We start from the raw sequence: 11,656 nt of genomic DNA, 5'->3' as shown, positions 1-11,656 counted from the left end.
TTACAAACTTTCGAACGTACTTCGCAATTCCCGTAAACCAGTAATGCTCTTACACTTTATCTAGGGTCTTTTCCCAACCTAAGTGTAAGATCGATTCATGTACTTGGTTTATTACAGACCATCTAAAGGTTCTAGGAATGACTGGCAAACAACGAGTCCTACAAAATCTTTGAATTTTTCTGTAAAGCACATTAGCTCTCATTTCATAAGTTGCAGCTAAATCTTTAGAAAGCTCACCCTCACTCAACTTGTTAATTGTTTGCAAAATATCCTGATCACGTTGTTTTTCGGCTTGAATCCAATTTTCAGAAATTTCCATCAACTGTACATGTTTTTCTACAACTTTATTTTGATTCTCTTTTATCTTATCAAGCAAAGGATTCCTTGACAGTAAATCTACATGGTCCATACGTTTGCCTTCGCGATATTGAATATCAAAATCGAATGCTTGAAGGGATGCCCACCAGCGATACACTCTAGGTGATAGTTCAATTTTTTCAGAAGCCTTTAACGAATGACAGACCTATTACCATGTAGATAATGTCTAAAGGGGTTTACTGCATTAACTACCGCGAGTGTTTCTAACTCATAAGACGTGTATTTGGATTCACACACACTAGTAGTTTTACTGAAATATTCAACCACATACGGTTTATTTTCAATTCGAAGCAAAAGTATGGCTCCATAGCCAATGGCACTTGCATCTGTATGCAGTTCTATGGGGTATTTAGGATCGAATATTACCAAGACTGGTTTGCTTGTAAGGATATCAATAATTTTTTTGCGAACCTTCTCATGTTCATTCGTCCAATCAAAATTAATTTTAATAGATGTAAGAGAGTAAAGATATATATATATTGCCTCAATGTTGTAATTAAAATCCAGGTCAATTGACCTGGGTGGTGGCAATGCGCTTAATGCTTCAATTTTACGGAAATTTGGACGAATCTCACCCGCCTGTACTTCGTATCCTAGATACTGAACAGAATCCCTCAAAAATGAGCATTTTTCTACATTAAACGAAAAGCCTGCCTTAGTAAAAATATTCAAGACGATCTCTAATCTTTCAATAGCTTCTTCCTTAGTTGACGCCACGATCATTATATCATCCATCTATATGGATGATAACGTACGAAAACGCCAAATCGCCCACTGCTTTCATCACTGCTCTTTGAAAAAACAACTCAAATTGTCCTTCGGGAGTGACGAATGCAGTGTACTCAATGGAGTTCTCGTGTAATGGGAGTATCTCCACGCAATTTAGCTATCTGATCTGAAATTAATGGTAGAGGAAACTTATCTGCAATGGTATTTTTTACTAAAAGTGCTGGACTAGCATAAGGTGAACTGCTCGGCCTTATTACATTATAATCTATTAGCTCTTGAACTTTTGACCGGAGTAATTCTCTTTCACTGGGACTGAATCTGTAAGGGCGTCTTTGCACAGTCTTGGTGGGTTCTACTAATCGAATTGACGTTACACCAGTAGTTACGCGAGTTAAAGGAGTTCCGCGAATGAATGATTTTACATGCTTACATGTTACATCTTAACAATTGATTTTTATCTTCTCCCTGTGCTTCAGTTGCTAAATTATTAAAATCATTTTCGTAACTTTTTACAGAACATTCCTTAACCGTTTTGTCTTTAATTATTTTCCACCTTCTGTTGATACTATAGCAGAGTATCTTTGTGCTAAAATTTCGCGGCCAATTACAATATTATTTTTCTTATTATTATGTTGGACTACATGAAATACTACTTCGATACAATTTCCATTTATCATTACATTACTTGTGATTTGAATTGACGAAACTACACTAACATTACCAATTCCACTTAATGATATTACGATATTTGTTCTTTTCCCAGACAGTTTGTGTGCTATGCTCTCTTTGACAAACGAGCATTCTGCACCTGAATCATATGTAATCGGAAAATTCTCACCTGGGCGCAACATAATTGCTTTTGGTTCATCAACGACACATAGGTTAACGCTCTTATGCACACGTGATCCTGCGTCACCATCCGAACTCTTGGGGCATTGAGTAGAGATGTGTCCCGGCTCGTGACATCGATAGCATGTCACGACTTTAGCACGCACTGACGAAGCTCGCTGATCTTCTCCAGATGTAGAAGGTTTCTGCCCTCTGCATTCCGACTTCCTGTGTCCAAGCTTCCCACATGAGTAACATTTGATTGGCAATGTTTTAGCACGCTTTGCAATTGAATAATCGTCTGAAGAGCTGGACCGCTTATTGTCAAACGAAAAGAGTTGTAACTCGGACCGTAAGTTTCGTCTGCTGCGAATAGTCAGTGTGTACGCAATTCGTTGTAGTCTGCGGTCATTGTTTGCTAAATGACCAAGAACAACCGATGCAGCAATTTTCTCATGATCCATGCCACGCCATTTTGTTAAAAGTGACGTCATTAGCCGTCTTGCACACACGGCAAGACACTCGCCAGAATTTGGGCGGGTTTTTTGTCTCTGGGTTTTTACAATCTCCGACATATATATATGTAGGATCGCGGTATGGTAGAGGTGATTTCGAGTGAGAGCGGGTATCGGTGTAATATCGATTAAAAACGATATACGATGGTGAGGAGTGGTCAGTCAGTCCGAAGAGAGTCAGTCGAATAGAGTGAGCCGGTAAAGTTGCGTCTCGAAGTGTGAGCAGTGAAATCAAAAAATAAAGAGAAACATTGTGAAGTAATTAATCATTTTACTACTAAGCTAATAAACTAATAAAGTACAATAAAGCTGATGAAAATAAAACCCGGTGTGTGCAAATTAAATCTCTTCGACTTGGTGAAGGTTGAATCTCCACAGCTTGCGAGGCTCGTCAGGGAAGAAGCTGAATACCACAACTTGGGGGCTCGTCCAGGAATCGTTTGACGGTAGGACTATCCATCAATCATCAAATTATTGCAGTCTGAGATCCGTTATTGTACAGCAGTCATCAAATTGTTGTACAAAAAACGTTAAATCCATGGTAAAAATTGTGAAATTCAGTCAATTCTTGGAATAAGTCACACACAAGAGAGAGTGAGACAGCAGCAGAGATTCTTGGCAAACGAAAAAAAAAAAGATCGAGCGTCCACTGAAAATTTTTGGCGCCATGCCGTAAAAAAAAAAAGAAGGGAAATCCACAAGAGCGACAGAGAAGGCAACACGGCAACGAACCAGAGAGACAACGACATGATCGTGCGAAGCTGAACGAGGCACCAACAAGACGAGACCTAAGAGAGTAGGCAACGAGGCACTGAGTGTGCAAACAACGAGGCATAAAGAGTGTGCGAACGAGACGAGAGAGCAACATTCACACCGACGGCGGCATCATCCCCAGAAGTGGGCGTGACGTGATGAGAAGAGCAGGAAAACGAAGAGGCAACAAGAGAAAAACCTAAGAGAGGAGGCAACGAGGCACAGAGAGTGTGAACAACGAGGTACAGACTGTGCGAACGACGAGGCACAGAGAGTGCAAAACCGAGACAAGAGAGCGACGCTCACACCGACGGCGGCATCAACCCCAAGAGTGTGTGTGACGCGACGATCGAGAGCAGAGCAGTGACGAGGCAGTAAGACACAAAGAGTACACAGAGAGCAGCATTTATTCAAACGACGACAAAGAGTTACCAGAGAGCAACGCTCACACCGACGGCGGCATCAACCCCAAAAGTGTGTGTGATGCGACGATCGAGTACAGAGGCGTACGCAGCGATTTTGGCTTACGAGAGGGACGGCAACAGAGTCGAGATACAAGAGCAAGTATTAACTGAGCAAGAAAGGGCCATAACCAAAGAGCAAAACATTTGTATAACATTGTAGATTGATATCAATTAACTTAACTCACTAACGTTAGCTTAAGATACTTGTTCAAAATTTGTTATATAATGTGGGGTTTTATTTAACGGTATAATTATAGTCTAGGGGGTTTACATGAAAATACGACTTTATAGAGATTACACTATGCGAAATGACAATCGACGTTTGGCTCGGCTCGACTTTGGCGTCCGTCTATGACGCTTCGACTTTTCGCGCCCGACTTTGGCGCTCGACTTTAAGTGTCCGACTTTGACACACGACTTTTAGCACCCGTCTATGGTACTCGACTTGTCCTTGCATCCGACTATGACGCAAGACCTCAAAACACGTCCGTCTTGTTTGACGCGCAAAAACCAACTCTCCTCGTCGTCATCTCTCTATCGTTCGTCATCCCTCTTTGATCGTATTTTCTTACACGCTCACGTTCTCTCTTGATCGTCGTCTTGTCTCTCGTGTACAGTGGGATTGATACACTTCGCAAATGCACATCCCACATTCGGCCATTCTGATTACGCATTCGACCCAAATGCTGGGTCATATTCTTCATCGTCTCGGTTTGGGCTCCAGGGCTTCATGTGCTCTGCACATGTGGACGTCACTTTAGGCCCTTCGCACTTGCCTACCTTTTCGACATCGTATGCGTTGTTGTGCTTCACCTTCTTAACTTGGTAGGGTCCAAAATATTTTGGTTTTAGTTTGAGACCACTGCCAAATTGCGTCCTCTTAATTGCAACCAGGTCGCCAAAACTATAAGATCGAGCTTGCTTACGACGTAGGTTGTAGTACTTCTTGTTTTCGTCTTGGATCTTGGAGATGTGTGCTTTCGCCTTGGCACGGAGCTCGCTTGTTTCGTCTGTAAATATTGCCCTCGTCTCTTGGTCGATAAGATGTCTCAGTTTGTGGTCATCGTTGGTCCTCATCTTTACACCAGTTAGTAACTCAAATGGAGAAGTGCCAATACTTCTGGTGTACGTCGAATTGATAGCCTGCTGAACTTTGCTAACATGTCGATACCACTTCGTCGGATCATCAACGCTCAACTTCGACAGAACAGGAATGATGATCGCATTTAAACGTTCGACTTGGCCGTTTACTCTCGGAAGTGCTGTAGTCGTCTTAACGTGTTTGATACCCTCGTTGTCGCAGTACTTCAGAAAATCTTGGGATGTAAAGGAACCCCGATCCGAGATAATAAACGTAGGGTTGCAAAAAATCATGCTTTGAATCGTCAGCTTCGTAATAACTTCATTGCTAGTCGTCGATTTGGTTGGGTATAACCAGCAGAACTTCGTAAATGCATCTATGACTGCCAGAATATGCTTATAGTCTTTGTGAGTAGACTCGAGAGGACCTAGAAAATCAATATGGTAAGTTAAAAGTGGAATATCATCTTTCTAAAGCGGATGCAACAAGCCTTCTTGCTTGCCAACTTCACGGCTACTGATAATACAAGGAATACAGCATTCGATATATTTGTGGATTTTTTCCTCGAGATGCGGTATAAAGTATTCTCTGCAAATCAAGTCTTTCGTCTTCTTTGCCCCGAAATGTCCTCTGTTATGTGCCTGACCAATAATCTGCTTCTGCATCGCGTTTGGGACAACAATTAAATCAACGTCATTGACTAATTTGTACAGGATATCGGCTTTCAGAAAATAATCATCATAAGTTTTCGAATTGTCTTTCAGAACTTCTATGATGGCTCTTATTTTCTGATGTTGTGACTGTGCCTTCTTTATGCCAACGCTGATTCCATAGTCGTTAATTTGCATAATTGGATATCTGCTGAGGGCGTCGACATGTCTCATACGGGTACCTGAACGGTGTAAAACGTCAAAATCGTATTCTTGAAGAAAAAGTACCCAACGAGCTACCCTGGTACAAAGGCTCTTCTTCTCCAGCGTCTTTGTAAATGCGTCGCAATCCGTGATTAGCTTAAAATGCATGCCCAAAAGATAAACTCTAAACTTTTCTAATGCTGTTATGACTGCGAGAATCTCTAATTTGTAGCTGCTATACTTTCGCTGTGCGTCTGTGGTTTTTCGACTCATGTAGTATACGGGATGGAGTTCACCGTCGTCTGGACATCTTTGTAGTAAAACTGCTCCAAAGCCTTCAATGAATGCATCAGTATGGACTTCAGATTGGTACGACTGGTTGTAGATACTTGAGACTGGATTTTCAGTTAGTAACTTCTTCAAGATTTGAACTGCATTTTCTTCTTCAGGGCCACAGACAAATTTTGGTGCATTCTTGGTCAATTCGGTCAGAGGCTTCGCTATACGCGCATAGTTTGGAATAAACGTTCTAAAATAACCCGTCAAACCTAAGAAACTTTGAACTTGCTTTACGGTTTGAGGCATTTTAAACTTTGCAACAGCCTCAATTTTATCTGGAAATGGATATATCTTCTTATTCTCGACAATATGCCCCAAAAATTGTATTCTTTTCTTTAAAAAATGACACTTCTTCAGGTTTAACTCTAATCCATACTCTTCGCAGGTTACGATTACCTCTTTTAGATTCTTAACAGCTTCCTCTTCATCTCTGGCCAAGATGATAACATCGTCAACGTATGGCAGCGCAATGCCTCTCTTGGATAAATGCCGACATATTCCATTTACATGTCTTTGGAATACTCCAGGTGAATTAGTAAATCCAAACGGAACCCTCTTGAATTGGTACTGACCACAGTGGGTCACAAACGACGTATACTTTCGACTAGATTCTGCAACTGCCACATGAAAGAATCCGTTCTTCAAATCAATGGTACTAAAAATCGTAGCGTCTTGCAAACGATCCAACTGATCCTCGATGAGCGGCAGTGGATAATGGTCACGCACACATACCTTGTTTATTTTACGAAAAACGACACATAGCCGGTAGGAATCGTCATGCTTCTTCACAAGTACCACCGGACGTGTGTATTCGGACGTTGACTCTTCAATTATGTCTTCAGCCAACCATTCTTCGACTTTCTCGTTCACGAACTCTGCCTCTTTAAATGCAAGTCTACGGGGTCGCGCAAATATCGGACTGTCATCGTTTAAAATTATTCGCATTTCTACATTGGTTGTCTTTATTGCTACCGGTTGATAATTAGATATCAAATCGAATACCTCTTTTTTAGCACTTGTGCTTGCACATTCGTCTATATTAAGTTCACCTTTATTATTCGCGACATCAATTTTTAGAATTTTTATTTCATCACTTTCTTTTTCGAACTTTTCTACTCTTACACCATTTCGACTAAATATAATGTCAGCTTGCAAACATAATTCCTCGCCTATGATCATTTCGACATCTAACAATCTAATCGGAACTACATGAAAATCTAACACGAACGATTGGTCGTCAATCAAAATGGAATTCACAAAGTGTCTAATTGGTTTTATTTTATTTGATTCTCCGCCACCGAATCCAATTAGAAACCCGTCAAAGCTACTCAACTCGGGTTGTTTCAAACGTTTATACAAATCTTCGCGAATTATACAAAATTTACTTCCGCTGTCGAACAATGCTTTACACTCAATATTGTCAATTTTAATAACTTTACAGGTTATTTCTTCTTTCGACTTAAAACTTCTTGTGTTTGGTTCAAATTTACCGTTCATTTCTGTTTTATTACAATTTTTAGCTATATGACCAAATTCATTACATTTGTAGCACTTTCTACCTTTCCCTTTATCATCACAATCTTTTGAGTAATGTCCTTTATCGCCACAGTTGTAACACACAACATCGTCTTTATTATTAGTTTTCATCATTTTGTTTTTCACTCTTGCACTGTTCTCATCGTTTTTGTATTTACCATTGCCTTTCTTACTTTCTTTTTCACTCATTATTTTATACTGCTTTAATTTCTCTTCAAACTCAATCAAATTTTTCGCACCATATAAAATCGACTTATTCTCACTTTTTCATCAATGCCGTCAATTAAATATTCTATTAATGAATCGTCTTTAATTTGTCCACGTGAAGCTACATCTTTCATTCTGTAAAAATACTCATAAACGCACTCATTGTTTTTACGCTTCATTTTCAACAGTTGCTCATGTATGTCTTTACTACTCACGCACCATTTGAATTCACTCAAAAGTGCTTTTTTGAGAGAGTTCCATGAATTTATTCCTCTCTCAAGACAAACAGTTTCGCGATACCTTTTAACGACTTCTTCGCGAACAGAAACTTCTGGAAATCGTTCCAACACATCAACGTTGCTTGCTCATTGAATTCGTTAATCCAAACTTCTACTGCAATAGTGTTAGTGCCGTCAAAAATACGAATGTTCTCTTCCACGTCGCGAAAACTAATGGCAAAACGCGGCGTCATCATTCTATCTCTCTCTTCGTTTATTCTTCTGTACTCATCGTTGTTGTTCTTGCTCGCTCTCTCGTGCGGTATGTTCCTCAAATTATTCTCTGTTGCTACGTTCCTCTCTGTAGCTACCGACTCATGATCTGTCTCGTCGTCTATTTCATCATCTACTTCGTCGTCTAGTTCGTCTTCGTCTTGTGATGCCAACAAATTGTTCAGCTTCAAATTCGTGAAAATACGCAATGCAAGGTCGTCGACACTGTACTTGATTCCCAATACATTGCAAATCGAAACAAGATCACCGTTCGTCAAATTTCGTCGTACATATTCCGCTTTTGCTTTGTATTTTGCGTTCGCTTCATCGTAATCGAAACCAGAAAATTCTCGAATTCCTTTGCGGTTATTTCTATCTCCCTCGCTCTCATAGATAAATTTATGCAATGCTCTGATATTGTCTGCTTTACCCGTTTTCAGAGTACCACTTATTAAATCATTTAGACACGACATAGGTAATGTTTTAATTTCACCACTAGCAGAGCAGGACCGACTTAATACGACACGATTGTTAAAGAAAAAAAAATCACTTTTTTTTTCACTCTTCTCCCGCACGAACGCGCAAAAAATGTATGTGGGGTGTTCTCTTGTATCCCGCACTCTTTCTATCACGACAAAATATGTGGGGAAAACTCTTTGTAACCGGATGAGCGCCACTCTTACTCGAATCTATCCCGGTCGAGCACCCAAAATATGTGGGGTTTTATTTAACGGTATAATTATAGTCTCGGGGGTTTACATGAAAATACGACTTTATAGAGATTACAATCGACGTTTGGCTCGGCTCGACTTTGGCGTCCGTCTATGACGCTTCGACTTTTCGCGCCCGACTTTGGCGCTTGACTTTAAGTGTCCGACTTTGACACACGACTTTTAGCACCCGTCTATGGTACTCGACTTGTCCTTGCATCCGACTATGACGCAAGACCTCAAAACACGTCCGTCTTGTTTGACGCGCAAAAACCAACTCTCCTTGTCGTCATCTCTCTATCGTTCGTCATCCCTCTTTGATCGTCTTTTCTTACAAGCTCACGTTCTCTCTTGATCGTCGTCTCGTCTCTCGTGTACAGTGGGATTGATACACTTCGCAAATGCACATCCCACATATAATTTGTTTGAATTTAAATTATGCTACACGACGAAATCTTGCAACTTACGGTATCAGAGCTTAAAGAAAAGTTGAAAGAAAATAACTTGAGTATTAAGGGAAACAAGCCAGAGTTACAAGGAAGACTAATATCTTTTTTCGAATCAGGAGTTGAGGAAGCATCCTTCTACGAGGACTCACTAGAGCGTAGCTTACAAGTAGTAAACGATCAACTAGAGGTACAGAGTATAATGGCGTTTACACTAAGAGATATACAAGATTCGTTAACTTTATTCGATGGCAGCCAGCAGCAAGATGTCGACAATTGGCTTGCAGATTTTGAGAAATGTGCAGAGACAGTCAAATGGAACGATTTACAGAAATTCATTTATAGTAGAAAATTGTTAAAAGGGGCTGCGAAATTGTTTGTCAGTAGCGAAGAGGGTCTTACCGATTGGATTAGACTAAAGTCAGCTTTAGAGAGAGAATTTTCGGAGAAGTTGTCCGCAAAACAAGTACATAAGCTACTCGAGAATAAAAAGAAAAAACAGAGTGAAAGTTTGATCGAATATTTTTATGAAATGAAAAGTTTGGCGAAAAAGAGCACATTAGATAAAGAAAGCGTTATAGAATATATAATAGAGGGTATACCAGATTCGAAGCCGAACAAGACTGTGTTGTATCAAGCTAAGAATTTTAGAGAATTACGAGAAAACATGAAAATGTACGAGAAAGTATCTACTGAGAAAGAGTCAAAATGGTCTAGAGCATCAAAATTCGAGAAGAAGCAGCAGGATATTGCTATAAATGAGCCAAGATGCTACAAGTGCGGAGGAAGAAATCACATAGCGAAAAACTGTAAAGAGAGCGAGTTTAAGTGTTTTAAATGTAACAAGCCAGGTCATAATGCGAATCAGTGTAGCATGCAGGGAAAAATGTTCGAAAAAGATAGTCATAAAGTGCAGCAACTTACTCAGAAATTATATAATCGTGTCTTTGAAGATGTTCGTTTTGGCAATGAGGTTATATCAGCGTTTTTTGATTCAGGTAGTGATATCTCGACTATAAAGTCCCATTGAAGAGTTGCAAAACACGTTTGGGCAGATATTGACTACGAGAGTCAAAAACTTTTTGTCGGAGATAGAGCTTTCCCATTTGAGCATTGAGTTGAAGTCTAAAGTCCTAGAAATCATTTCGGATTATAGTCCGGTCAAACCAGCTAACTGTCCAGTGAAAATGAAGATTATACTTACTGATGAAATACCGGTATATCAGAAACCAAGACGCTTATCGTACGAAGATCAGAAAAGAGTCGATCAACAGGTCAAAGAGTGGTTAGAAGAAGGAATAATCCGCCATAGTGTATCTGAGTATTCTTCTCCAATTGTATTAGTACCGAATAAAGATGGAGAAAAGAGATTATGTTGCGATTATAGAAGAGTAAATCAGAAAATTATAAGAGATAATTTTCCGACGGCAGTGATTGATGATGTATTACATAAGCTACAAGAAGGTAGAGTGTTTACAACTTTTGATTTGTGTAATGGCTATTTCCATGTGCCAGTTGAAGAAAACTCAAAGAAACTTACTTCGTTCGTTACTCAAAATGGGCAATTCGAATTCAATTTTGTACCGTTCGGCATTAATAATTCAGCAGCTGTGTTTACTAGATATATTTTTGCAAAGTTGAGACCGTTGATTAATGAAGGCATATTGATGTTGTACATGGATGATATTATTATTCCAGAAAATGAGTTTGAGGGTATTGAGAGATTGAAAAGAGTTATAAGTTTAGCAGAAGAGTCGAGATTAAAGATAAAATGGAGAAAATGTCAATTTCTTCAGCGTAAGGTAAATTTTTTGGGATACATCATAGAAAATGGCACCATCAAACCGTCAAAAGAGAAGACAAGTGCCGTTGAGAATTTTCCAGTTCCTCGGGATGTGAAAGGAGTCCAACATTATTTGGGTCTTACTTCATATCTTCGCAGGTTTATGAAGGATTTCGCTATGATAGCTAGGCCGTTGACAAATTTGTTGAGAGCTGACGTACCTTTTAAAATGGCATATAAGAGCTAGCTTTTTTGAACAGTTAAAGCGGATTGAGTAATCCACGATTTTGCGTCTTTTTAATCATAGAAGTGTGACAGAAGTTCATTCTGACGCGAGTATGTATGGTACGGCGCGATTTTACTTCAAAAAGATTCGGAGGATCAACAATACCATCCGGTAGAGTACATGAGCAGACGAACTACTCCAGCTGAGGAAAAATATCACTCGTACGAGTTAGAGGTACTGGCTATAATTCAAGCATTAAAGAAGTGGAGAATATATGTGATGGGCATCAAGATAAAGATAGTAACCGATTGTAATG

At 39.7% G+C, this 11,656-nt stretch overlaps 1 long non-coding RNA gene across 1 annotated transcript; it reads right to left on the bottom strand.

Moving 5' to 3' along the window:
• Positions 1 to 5,038: 5,038 nt before the first annotated feature.
• On the bottom strand, positions 5,039 to 6,692 carry LOC124461039. The gene is made up of 3 exons (XR_006954900.1): positions 6,674 to 6,692; positions 6,338 to 6,558; positions 5,039 to 5,175 (listed from the first exon to the last, which is right to left on the bottom strand). It is a non-coding gene; the product is annotated as an uncharacterized LOC124461039 (long non-coding RNA).
• Positions 6,693 to 11,656: the final 4,964 nt, after the last annotated feature.

Source organism: Drosophila willistoni, unplaced genomic scaffold (assembly GCF_018902025.1).
Source record: "Drosophila willistoni isolate 14030-0811.24 unplaced genomic scaffold, UCI_dwil_1.1 Seg188, whole genome shotgun sequence".
In the NCBI taxonomy this organism is placed as follows: domain Eukaryota; kingdom Metazoa; phylum Arthropoda; class Insecta; order Diptera; family Drosophilidae; genus Drosophila; species Drosophila willistoni.
The sequence above is the reverse complement of the archived record's forward strand: the minus strand, read 5'-3'. Positions and strand labels throughout refer to the sequence as shown.